The sequence below is a fragment of the Scyliorhinus canicula genome, chromosome 15 (genome assembly GCF_902713615.1).
Source record: "Scyliorhinus canicula chromosome 15, sScyCan1.1, whole genome shotgun sequence".
Taxonomy (NCBI): Eukaryota; Metazoa; Chordata; class Chondrichthyes; order Carcharhiniformes; family Scyliorhinidae; genus Scyliorhinus; species Scyliorhinus canicula.
This window is the reverse complement of record NC_052160.1, coordinates 33,606,770-33,619,579: the sequence shown is the minus strand read 5'-3', so window position 1 is coordinate 33,619,579 and position 12,810 is coordinate 33,606,770.

Sequence of the window (12,810 nt, the reverse complement as noted above, 5' to 3'; positions counted from 1 at the left end):
ACCCCATTAGTCACCCCACACGCAGAAAAATTAAGGAAGAAATTGCCAGCAGTCAGAAAGTGCTTACTCACCAATACATTAGTGAGCAATGCCCAGTTTGTGTTATGCCAAGACCACTCAACTCCAGAATGCAGCACAAACGTGGCAAAAGTGTGGCATCAAAGAACTAGCAAAACTGATATTACTGGAATTCAGGGGGGAAAGGTCTCCATTTATTGGTGTCATACTCACAGACAGAAAGATGTTTGAGGATGTTGGAGATCAATTATCTCAGTCCCATGACAACACCGCAGGAGTTCCTCAACATCTTCAGCTGCTTCATCAGTGACCTTCCCTCCATCGTCAGGTCAGAAGTGGGGATGGTACCGAATGATTGCACAGTGTTTACAGCTCCCGAGCTAATGAAGCTGTCTGTGCCAAGGACCCGGACAACATTTGGACTTGGACCAATAATTGGGAAGTAAGATTTGAAAATAATACCTGATAAAAACTATCTCCAACGAGAGTGTCTCTAAACATCCACCTTTAAGATTCAAAGGCATTGCCATTGTCACATCTGCCATTACTAACATCTTGAGAGTAAACAATTACAGCAACTTCACTGGAACAGTCATATAAATGCTTTGGCTACAAGAGCAGGTCAGAGGTTGAGAAATCTGTGGTGAATATTGCATGCCTTGACACCCTAAAGACTTTCCACTACCCACAGTGCACAGGTCAGGAGTGTGATGGTACACTGTCTACTTGCCTGGATGAATGAAATTCCAACAGCACTCAAGAAGCTCAACAATAGTCCAGTAAAAGCAGCCCACTTGAGGGGCGCAATACCCACCACTTCAAACATTCATTTCTTTCCACAGTGTGGTTGCATATAAAAACCATTTACAGGATGCATTGCAGAAACCCGCCAAGGCTTCTTTGACAACACCTATCAAACCTCTACCATCCAGAAGGACAAGGGCAGCTGATGCATAGGAACATCGTCACCTGCAAATCCCCCCCTAAAGTCACCGCAGCATTCCGTCTTGGAAGTATAGCACTGTTTCTTCATTGTCCCTATAGGTCCGGGAACTTCCTATAACTATACTGTGGGAGGACTTTCACACACATTCTGCAAAATGGCAACTCACCATTAACTTCTCAAAGGGATAGTCAATAAATGCCATTGCCTCACAGTGATGTCCCATGAATAAAAAAGTATGAAAAAAATCTGGCAACACCTCCAGCAGGAAATAAGTGCAGGAAAACTCTTCAATTCATTTCTCCAGTCCAACAAGGTGCTAGCAGCAGGTCTATAACATCAGCTGTTTGATTTCATGCAGGATATCAGACTTCACATGCTAAATGCACTTGACTCAACACTATTTAGATTAGAAATGTGTGAGGAGCAAGCAATGGATTTTGTGCACAGCTAATTCGCTCTGTCCCTGGACCATGGCAACATTATTTGGAAAATGCAAATCAAGGTGACAATAATAATTATGATAACAACAACAAATTGCCTTAACAAAAACAATGGGCGGGATTCTCCAGTCCCCCAGACGCGTGTCTCTTAGCAGTGCGTAGCTCACTGGCGGCGGAATTCTCTCGTTCCGCCGCTCATGAATAGGATTTCCCATTGAAACCACCCCATTCTGCCGGCAAACCCATGGATGAGGTTGTGCTTCCAGTGGAAAAAGAGAATCGCAACAGCCAGAGAATTCCAGCTGATCTGTACAGGCAAGTGTCACGACTAACTTGTGCAGCAGCAGCAAGCAAGAAAACCCATTACCTATTGTTGCCTCTTTCATCTCAAACCTCAACAAAAATTAATGAATGTTTGCTCTTCCCCCAGGCCCACCAGCAAAGGGCTTGGCGGCAGTGGATGATGCAGCGGTGGAGAAGGATGACGATAAAGAGGAGGAATGTATAGAAGCTACAAGACGCAAACAGGCCATTTGGTCCAGCCAGTTATTTAGCCTCCAAGCAAACATTATCCAATCCCGCCCACTGCAGGAATCATAGTGGGCAGGATGGGATGGGAAATGTGAAGGACCGCTGACCTCAGGCAGGAACTTCAGATCTTGGGGCAGGTGGGACATGGCCATGACCACTTCCCAAATCTCCTTATCTCTTTCTTTCACCCAGCTATCCAATTCAAATGTGGTTATTGACGTAACATCTGCCTTCACCCTCATAAAATTATAAATGTTGAACCATAGCCCAATTTTTTAAACGTCTTCCTCTATGTTTGTATTTTGGGGGCATTGCTGGCTGGGCCAGCATTTACTCCCGTTCCAAATTTCCCTTGAACTGAGTGGCTTGCTAGGCCATTTCAGAGGACATTTAAGAGTCAGCGACATTTATGTGGGTCTGGAGCCACATGTAGGCCAGACTATCTTGGAAAACTTCCTTTCAGATGGGTTTTTACCACAATCGTCAATAGTTTCATGGTCATCGTTAGACTTTTAATTGAATTCAAATTTCACCATCTGCTGTGGTAGGAATCAAACCCAGATCCCCGGAGCATTACACTGGGTCTCTGGAATACTAGCCCAGTGACAGTACCACTATGCCACCACCTGCTATTACTAGATAGCGTTCTCGTAAATCTATATTTCACTGTGTCCAAAGGCCAGATACCCATTACAAGTGCCACCCCTGATGTAGTGCAATTCACATCAGGAGTCAAGATTAATAACAGCATCAAGGTCAAGCAGAGGTGAGAGGAGGGAGTAACTTGACACAGGCGGGGTAGTGTGGAGAAGACAGAGAGACTCAGTTGAGCGAGGAAAAAGGGAATGAGAATGGGGAGGGAAGAATAGAGACAGGAAGAAAGAAAAGAGGAGGAAACAGGGAGAGGTACCGGAGAGAAAGGGAGTGAGGAAAAGGAAGGGGGCTGAGACAAAAGGAGGAAAGAGGAGAATTTATGGATCAATAAACAAAATAATGAGGTAATCCTGTCATTTTATAAATCTTAGGTGCATTTAAATTTTAATTTAATATTTACATTTAAAATGTAATCTACAATTTTGCTCACCATGTTCCAAAATGTTATTACAGTGATTGAAATGGTCCAGAAGAGGGCATGAAGAAAGATTGAGGTGAACTTGTGTTTTAAATTCATTTTTACGAGATATGGGCTTCACTGGCTAGACCAGCATTTTCTGCCCATCCCTAATTGCCCTTCAGAAGGTGGTGGTGAGCTGCCATCTTGAACCGCTGCAGTCATTGTGGTGTAGGTACACTCACTGTGCTGCTAGGGAGAGAGTTCTAGGATTTTGACCCAGCGACAGTGAAGGAATGGCGATATATTTCCAAGTCAGGATGGTGAGTGACTTGAAGGGGAACTTCCAGGTGGTGGGATTCCCAGGTATCTGCTGCCCTTGTCCCTCTAGATGGTAGTGATTGTGGATTTGGAAGGTACTGCCTAAGGAGCCTTGGTAAATTTCTGCAGTGCATCTTGTCGATGGTACACAGTGCTGCTACTGTGCGTCGGTGATGGAGGGTTGGTATATTTGTGGAAGGGATGCCAATCAAGCGGGCTGCTTTGTCCTGGATGTTGTCAAGCTTCTTGAGCATTGTTGGAGCTGCAGTCTTCCAGGCAAGTGGGGAGTATTCTCCTGATTACACTCCTGATTTGTGTCTTGTAGGTGGTGGATAGGCTTTGGGGAGTCAGTAGGTGAGTTACTCATCGCAGGGTTCCTAGCCTCTGACCTGCTCCTTTAGCCACGTTTTTAATATGGCTAGTCCAGTTCAGTTTCTGATCCATGCTAACCTCCAGCATGGGGGGGGGGGGGGGGGGGTTTAGTGATGTTAATCCCATTGAATGAGAAGGGACGATGTTTGATGGTCATTGCCTGTCACTTGTGTGGTGCGCATGTTACTTGTCACTTGTCAGCCCAAGCCTGGATATTGTCCAGGTCTTGTTGCATTCGGACATGGACTGCTTCAGTATCAGAGACATCACAAATGGTGCTGAACATTGTGCAATTATCAGAAACCGTCCCCAAATCTGACCTTATGTTGGTCATTGATGAAGTGGCTGAAGATTGTTGGGCAAGGGACACTACCCTGAGGAACTCCTGCAGTGATGTCCCAGGACTGAGATGACTGACCTCCAACAACCACCTTCCTTTGTGTTGGATATGACCCCAACCAGTAAGTGTTTTTCCGTGATTCCTATTGACTCCAGTTTTGCTAGGGCTCCTTGTTGTCATACTCAATCCAATGCAGCCTTAATGTCAAGGGCAGTCACTCTCACTTCACCTCTCGCTTTCAGCTCTTTTGTCCATGTTTAAACCAAGGCTGTAATGAAGTCAGGAGCTGAGTGACCCTGACAGAACCCAAACTTAGCATCAGTGAGCAGTTTATTGCTGAGAATGTGCCGTTTGATATCACTATTGATGGTCCCTTCCACCACCTTATTGATGACTGGGAGTAGACTGATAGGGCATTAATTGTCCAGATTGGATTTTTCCTGCCAGTGGGCAGTGGGCAGAACGGAGCAGCACCATGCCACTCGGGACACCCAAGCAACAGCTGGACCCATCCAGGCCAGGTTGCCCCAGAAGACGCCTGCCAATTGGGCCCAGGTTACAGGGCAGGAACCACAACAGCCCACCTCCACTCTTGTTGTACCTTTTGGGGAATCACATAGGCATAGCGTTCGGGCCCGTAAGGCCAGGAGGTTAGACACTAGTTAAGTTGGCACAGGTGCAGGGCACAGTTTAGTTATAGGGGCTAGGACACAAACCTGTATATATTTGTTCACAATAAACACCCGTTCCCACTGTTACAACCTGTGTCGGTGTTCTGTCTGATGTGTGTGAGGGTTGGGCTGATCTGGGCTGGCTGAGGGAGGGCGGAGGGGTGGGGCTGGTGGGTGGCCTGGGTGTCAAACCACAAACCCTCAACCGTCCCCACCTCCGCCACCCGAGGGATCTAAAGGCACCATGTGATGGACTGGCCAGCCCATATGCAGGGATCTACCAGGTGGACAGTGGCAAGTAGCACCGTGGGCAGGGGTCAGACGATGTGGAGCACCAGAGCTCATCGCAAAGCGGGCTGTCATCATCTCCATCCCAAGGACCAGACCCGCTGCTACTGCCAACCCAGGGTCTCCACACCAAGTATGTATCACAGAGGGAGTTGCAGGCAGGTGGTGGCAAAGGTGGGGGGGGGGGGGGAGTGGACTCCATCGCGTAAACATTTAGAGTGACCGTCACCTTGACGGCCACCGGGAGCAGGTGACCTCCCCCATACCCCTGCGGTGCCAGGTGCACCATCATCTGGCAGATATATCATAATGTCTCTCTGCTCAGGTAGTGTCTTCGACAGAATGTTCGATCCGTTAAATCCTCGAGTGACAGGCAGTGCCGAAACACATGAAGCCGTGGGGGCCTCTTTGGCACCTCCTGTTCCTCGGCCTATTCGGCAGCCGCCTCTCTAACCTGGATGCCTGCCACCTGTTCCTCTGGGGCAGGCTCCGCTGCTGCACACTCCTCTGCTGCACGCTCTGCTCGAGCAGCGTCTGCTCGTACAGCCACAAGGCATTCCCCAGGGCTGTGGGGACTAGGAGGAAGGCCACCATTGCTGGTTGAATTCCAATATCCATTGTCTGCAGGGGGTGAAAGGCTGACATGTTAGCATTGTGCGTACCCCGTGCCCAACCAGGCCTAACGGGCTACATGGTGGCCCCAGTTGGCACTGCTGCCTCTGCCCCCATATGTCCCTCCACCCCCCCATGCACCCCTCGCCCCTTCGGTGGCTGGCACCTTGGGGGCCTCTGGCCCTGGCACCGATACCTAATGTCAGGCGTACCATCGGCTGCTACTGCCATCACTAGGAATATGCACCTCAGCCCCCATAGGGGCCAATGTGGGTATCCGGTGGGGGGGGGGGGGGGGGGGGGGGGGACGGCGGCTGGCAGGGGTAGATTGTGGACGAGGGTAGGGTGAGGAGATAGGGGCAACATACGCTGGTGTCACTCTGTAGAACCAGGGACCAAGGTGGGGGGTCAGTGGGTGCACAACTACGTGTGCAAAAATTCCGCAGAGAATTGAAGGTGCTTGTTTCTTTTTCCCCTTAAGTTTGGGACTTAGGGAAACAAAAACACTTGAGACTTAGAGCTCTTTTAAGCACCAAAATTCAAATGTGTTTGCTTCTCCGTCTCTGCCCAGCAATCATCAATCAGATTACTCCATGTTCTTTTCAAAGTGTTAAGGGAGGTACATTGCTCATATATTCTGTGATCCACGAGTGAGTGCATATGCTTTAATGAGGATGGAAATGAGTAATGGTGGTGTCAGGGCAAAGTAGGGATTGTTATGTGTGTCCATATTTAAATCGGCATTCTTTCCTTATTTTCTGGCAGAGTGATTCAGTTTCTCTTTATTACGCATAGGCATAGGTATAGGTTCAGTTGTTATTAAGGCATATTCATGCAGATTGTTTTTCAAAGCAAAGCTTTGAAACAGCCCTTTCAACAGTTTGGTGGCCTTGCTGATTTACCCGAACAGGTCAACCTTCAAAGTCACCAGTGAATTAGGGCTGAAGCTGTTTGCAGTTGGCTGCGTGGACAAAAGTCCTGGTCACTGTCTTATTTCACTTGCATTCATGTATGAGATAAAATCATTTTTACTTCGTAGAAATGCTGTCCACTGATAGATAAATTGCAAGAAGATCCAATTTCCTCTGACATTATAACCTTTATTGGAAAATATGTTGTAAATTGCATGCTGTAATGAACTTGTAAATTGCTGTATGGTTTTACATAATTTTTCAAAGATGGTTAGTTGAAGTAATTGATAAGTAAACAAATCAATCTCACATGATGAATATCATGCATTGATATGAATATGTAATTATCTTGCAAGCAGTATGGATACTGCGCTCCAAAAATTGAAATTGATAGCTGGATAGTATCCTTGTCAGTTTTACAACATTAATGCTTTTTCTTTCTCTACTCAATACTGTAGTTTTTTTGTCTGATGTGACGAACTTGATCCACCACGAAAAATGGTTTCTTTATACTCCCTTCCAGATCGGGCTATTTCAAACAGTCTATTTTTGCAATTACATTGACCTAATACCCCAGTAATTTAGTAATGATCTTTGATGGGAATTCAACTAGTCAGTACCACAAATGGTGCTGGATTTGTTTAACAATAGTTTTATTTTGATTTTACCAGTCCTTTTTGGTGGGCGGCACAGTGGCACAATGGTTAGCACTGCTGCCTCACCGCGCCAGGGACTCGGGTTCAATTCTGGCTTTGGGAATTTGCACTTTCTCCCCATTTCTGCGTGGGTTTCCTTTGGGTGCTCCAGTTTCCTCCCACAGTCCATAGATGTACAGGTGAGGTGGGGTTACGGGGATAAGGCTGGGGTATGGGCCTTGGTAGGGTGCTTTTTCAGAGGTCCGGTGCTGACTCAATGGACAGAATGCCCTCCTCCTGCACTATTGAGATTCCATAACAGTGCAGTAATCAAAAATAAACATTTCACTATTCTAACTTCAAGTTATGTTTATTTCGTGGCAAGTTATGATGACTATAAATTCACATATCCTACTTGATTAGAAAAGTTAAAATCAAGCCCCATGGTCTAGCTAAGTCCAGTAAGATTGTCATGCCAAAGAAAACCTGCTTGTTATTCAGAAAATATTAACACATAGCATTACACGCTTGCCTTTCAAGATACTCATCAATCAATGGATCAATGTGCATTACTCATATGGTGCTGTAGTTCCAATATGTCCACAACAAAGCCATGGGCCAGGTTAGTGCCAGTCCGCCCCTCTGCTGCTGCTAGCGAGGAAGGAGAATTTGGCCCTCAGGCAAATCTCCCATTCACTGCGGCAGGAGCGGAGAATCCCACTACTGTGAACGGGCAGAAAATCCTGCCCTGAGTACTCTGTCAAATGGGGAGATGCTGAATGCAGGCTTTCTGATTTTCCAAAGAGTGCCCAGAGTTGCAAAACATATCTACAAACTATTCCTGAAAATGAACAATCTATCTGAATACACTAATAGACAATGCACAATGTTTTTTGTATCAATTACAATGTTTTGCTCAAAATGCCCATCTCATTAAACATTGTGATCCATGCAAAAACATTCATTCAGCAACTATTTTTGCAAACGTATTATATTTAAATGCTAAAGCATAAGTGACTTGTAAAACTAATCACCAATTAATAAATCGAGAGTTAATCCAGATACAGAGAATGAGAATTATAGAATTGAGGCACTGTCGGATGGGGGCCAGTGTCAGTGAGCAAGCACTTGGGTGGCACGCTAGCACAATGGTTAGAACTGATGCCTCACAGCGCCAGGGACTCAAGTTCAATTCTGACCTTGGATGACTGTCTGTGCGGAGTCTGCACTTTCTCCTCATGTCTGCGTGGGTTTCCTCCGGGTGCTCCGGTTTCCTCCCACAGTCCAACAATGTGCAGGTTAGGTGGATTTCCCATGCTAAATTGCCCCTTAGTGTCCAAAGGTTAGGTGAGTGTTAGCGGGAATGAATTCAAAAAGAATCACTCGACTCTCGGGTCTGCTCCAAAACTCAAACAGTTTATTGTATTAGACCGATGGGGAGCAGGCTGCTGGGCAATCCAGATACCTTCCCACATACAAGGAAAATGATCATCATTTATGCAAAATAGTTTGGACACAATCCAATTATGATGAATATACATTGGTGGTGGGAAGGAGAAGGGATAGAGTGCGTTAGGATGGAGGAGGAATCTTGTAAGGGGTCTAGTTTGAGGGCTATGGTGACGGCAGCATTGCCAATGGCTCCGTGTAGGGATTCGAGGAGCCCGGTGTGCATTCCACAGTGAAGATATAGAATCAGCTGAGGAGGCATTTTAGGATGGAAGGGATGTCGGTGCGAACACCGCTGTGCGAGAATCATGGGTTTGAGCCAGGGCGGATGGACAGTGTATACAGGAAGTGGAGGGAAATGGGCCTGGTCAAGGTGAGGTGGCTGTATTTGGAGGAAGGGTTCGCTAGTCTGGAGGGGCTAAGGGAGAGGGTAGAGCTGCCGATGGGTAATGAGTTCAGGTATCTACAGGTTAAAGACTTTGCGCGAAAAGTGTGGAGGAGATTCCCTATGTAGCCGGGATACATCCTGCAGGAGTGCCTGTTGCTTCCGGATGTGGAAAAGGAGGGAAGAATTGGTGATATATATACAAGTGGCTGGGGGAGCAGGGAAGTGAGCGGGTGGTGAAGATCAAGGAGAAATGGGAAGTGGAGTTGGGAGGCGAGATCAATTGGGGAGGATGGAGTGAGGCACTGCATAGGGTAAACAGGACCTCCTCTTGTGCAAGGATGAGTCTAATACAGTTTAAGGTGGTGCACAGGGTGCATATGGCTCGGGCGAGAATGAGTGGGTTATTTCAGGGGGTAGCAGATGAGTTTGAGAGTGTGGGTGGGGACCAGCCAATCACGTGGACATGATTTGTGGTTGTGAAAAATTGGGAAGATTCTGGGCTGGAGTGTTCATGGTCTTAGCCAGGATAGTGGAGGAGGAGGTAGACCCAGATCCTTTGGTGACGATATTTGGGGTTTCAGAGAAGCCGGAGCTCATGGAGATGAGGAAAGCCGATGTCTTGGCCTTCGCCTCTCTGCACGGCGGCAAATTTTTCCACCGAGAGTAGCGGCTTGGTTGGGTGACCTGTACGACTTCCTGCCATTAGAGAAGATAAAGTGTGAGATAGGGGGCTCTTTTGGGGGGATTGAGGAAAGGTGGGGGATGTTTGTGACCATAGGGGCAGCAGGGTAGCATGGTGGTTAGCATAAATGCTTCACAGCTCCAGGGTCCCAGGTTCGATTCCCGGCTGGGTCACTGTCTGTGTGGAGTCTGCACGTCCTGCCCCTGTGTGCGTGGGTTTCCTCCGGGTGCTCCGGTTTCCTCCCACAGTCCAAAGATGTGCGGGTTAGGTGGATTGGCCATGCTAAATTGCCCGTAGTGTCCTAATAAAAGTAAGGTTAAGGGGGGGGTTGTTGGGTTACGGGTATAGGGTGGATACGTGGGTTTGAGTAGGGTGATCATGGCTCGGCACAGCATTGAGGGCCGAAAGGCCTGTTCTGTGCTGTACTGTTCTATGTTCTATTTGAGGGGCTGTTCATCGCGGGGTAGGGGGAGGTGAAAGAGGGGAAAAACTGAACAGACTGTACAGTTGATTGTTGGGAAGTATGTTTCCCGAGGCGTTTATTCGCTGTAACCTGTTTTGATACATGTTTGTAATAAAATACATTTTTAAAAAAAGAATGAATACACATAAATTTTTAGAATCAATGAAATTGGTTACTAGGCAGCTGGGATTGGCATCATCATTTCATTGATAATTACGGGGTTACTCATGTTCTCCAGGTTCCCTTATCGACTGTCCTTAGGTCTTGTGCATACACAGCCTCCCTTATCTTAATTTAATTACCGGCTGCTAATCTTGTCATACTCCCAGAGGGGCATCTGTCCTGGGGCTGCTGATTAGGAGCTTTTCTGCTGAATGTGCTTTTTCTGCATGAATTTGTGTGAGACAGCCCTTACAAGGAGTGTGGTCAAATTAGTTAGCTAAGTCCCATGATCCCTTGCAAACATTTCACTGCTAGTCAAGATTATATTTTTTGATGTACAGTATCTTGCGCTTTTAAAAATACATGCATTTCTATAATATTTAATGCAAGTGCCTCTGCCCTGGGAAACACACTTCAACAGTCGCCTTATGGGGAGAGGGCCGAGGTAGGGTGTCCTTTTAGAGGGTTGGTGCAGACTCGTTGAGCCAAATGGCCTCCTTCTGCACTGTAGGGATTCTATGGATTCTATGAACAAGATTGGGAGTCAGGTAAGATAAGGGCAACAGAGTTTTGAATGAGCTGAAGTTTATGTAGAATTGAAGGTGAGACCCCGATCAAGGGAGAATTGGAACAGACAAGTTCTGACGTAACAACGGCATGGATGATATCTAATATTTAAGTTTCAATTACACAAATAATGCAAAAACAAATGAATGATATTTCTTTGTTATTTATCAGGGAATATCCTGAAGAACTCTGTAAAAAGTTATTATTATCTCTATCAAGTAATTTATATTGTTACAATCCCCATGGAGAACCGTAAACCAAAATAACCAAATTTACTGAATATAGCAGCACCCAACCCAAATGAAGGAAGTACCAACAAGATTTCACTTTTTGTAACTTTTAACTTTAACACAAATCAGAATTAATGTAAACTAAACATGAGTTAGTAGACAAAATTGTGCTTCAAATAAAAAAACAAGTTCCACTTTAAATGGACGATATAACTAAGGTATGCCTCACAAAACCTCAAGCACCTGCATCACTCTCCACATAAATGTGGCATAACATGCAATTTCACATTCACGATCTGGTCCCCTGATACAAACTCTCAGCGCCTGTACGTGACTGAGCTGTTCACACCACCTTTTAGGATTCAGTCTTTTTTGGCTCGTTCATATGTCAAATCCCCAAGGGCTTCTGGAATTCTATTTATCTTCTTATCGCCAAACAGAAAAACAACCTTCTTGTCAAGCTTTGTTGGCTTCTTCACACATGAGTTCTGTATTCCTCTTCCTGTCTCTGTCAGCTTTCTCTTTGTGTCTGCATCTGTGTGCTGATTGACTTCACCTTCCAGCTCTCCTGCTTGTAGCCCTCCTTTTCTGTCTGGTCACACAGCTTCCAGCTTCCTTCCTCTTTGAACTGCTTTCAAATCACGAGGACATGAAGACAGAGCTGGTCAAGGTGAACTGCAAAATTCAGTTAAAAGATAGATCAGTGGAGACGCAGTGGCAGATATTTAAAGAGATATTTAACACTCAGAAAAGATACGTTCCTGTCAGAAAAATGGCTAAGGAAAGGAGGCGTCATCCACGGCTAAATAAAGAAGTTAAGAATCAAAAAGCATCAAAGAGAAAGAAAGAGTGTATAATTCCACAAAGATGGTCAAAAGATTGGACAGAATATAAAGAACAGCAAAGAGTAACTGAAAGATTAATAAAGAGGAAATTAGAGAATGAGAGAAAGCCAGCTAGAAATATGAAAACAGTGTAAGGGTTTTTACAGGTATTCAAAAAGGAAAAAAGTAGTGTGCAATTCATCCAAAACATTATTAAGGGTGCGATGTAGCGACCTCGCCACACCTGGCTTGGCGTTGAGATGAGGCCATTGAATTTTGCGGGAGGCCTGCATCGAGATTCGCGGCGCTCGAAACATGACGTGGGATTCAACAGAATCTCGAGGTGTGCTGCGATTGGGATCTCGCTTAGCAAAATCGAGGAGCGCATTGCGATCGTTTCAATGTGCGCTCGCCAAATTCACCCAGGGCCCGGGATACACCAGCCTTGCCAGCGAGGCCTCAACCAGGTGCCGTTTGGTACTGGTTCACAAAGTCATGAACCACTTATGATAGCACCTTAGGGGATCTCGGGGAAGATTTTGAGGCCCCCCAGGTGGTCGGGGACAGGGCAGGGGGGTACCCTGGCACTCCCCCTGGCAACCTGATACCGAGGTCCGGCGGTGGGAACCCCTCCCCCCACAATGCAAATCCTGCCCCTCCCTGCCCCCCCCCCCCCCCCCACCGCTGATGCAGGGCCACAACTCACTGCCACAACTGGCAGTATACCGGAGCATCGGAACGGGATGGGCACCAGACTTGACGCTCGATTTGCCGCCACACGGGAACCCCATTACTGGCGGCAGGTCGCTGTTGAATCCACCCCTTTGTGTCTGTCTTCCATAGAGAGGAACATGGTTTAGTGAAAGGAAATCATGCTTGGAGTTTTTTGAGGAAGGTGTGGTGTACTTA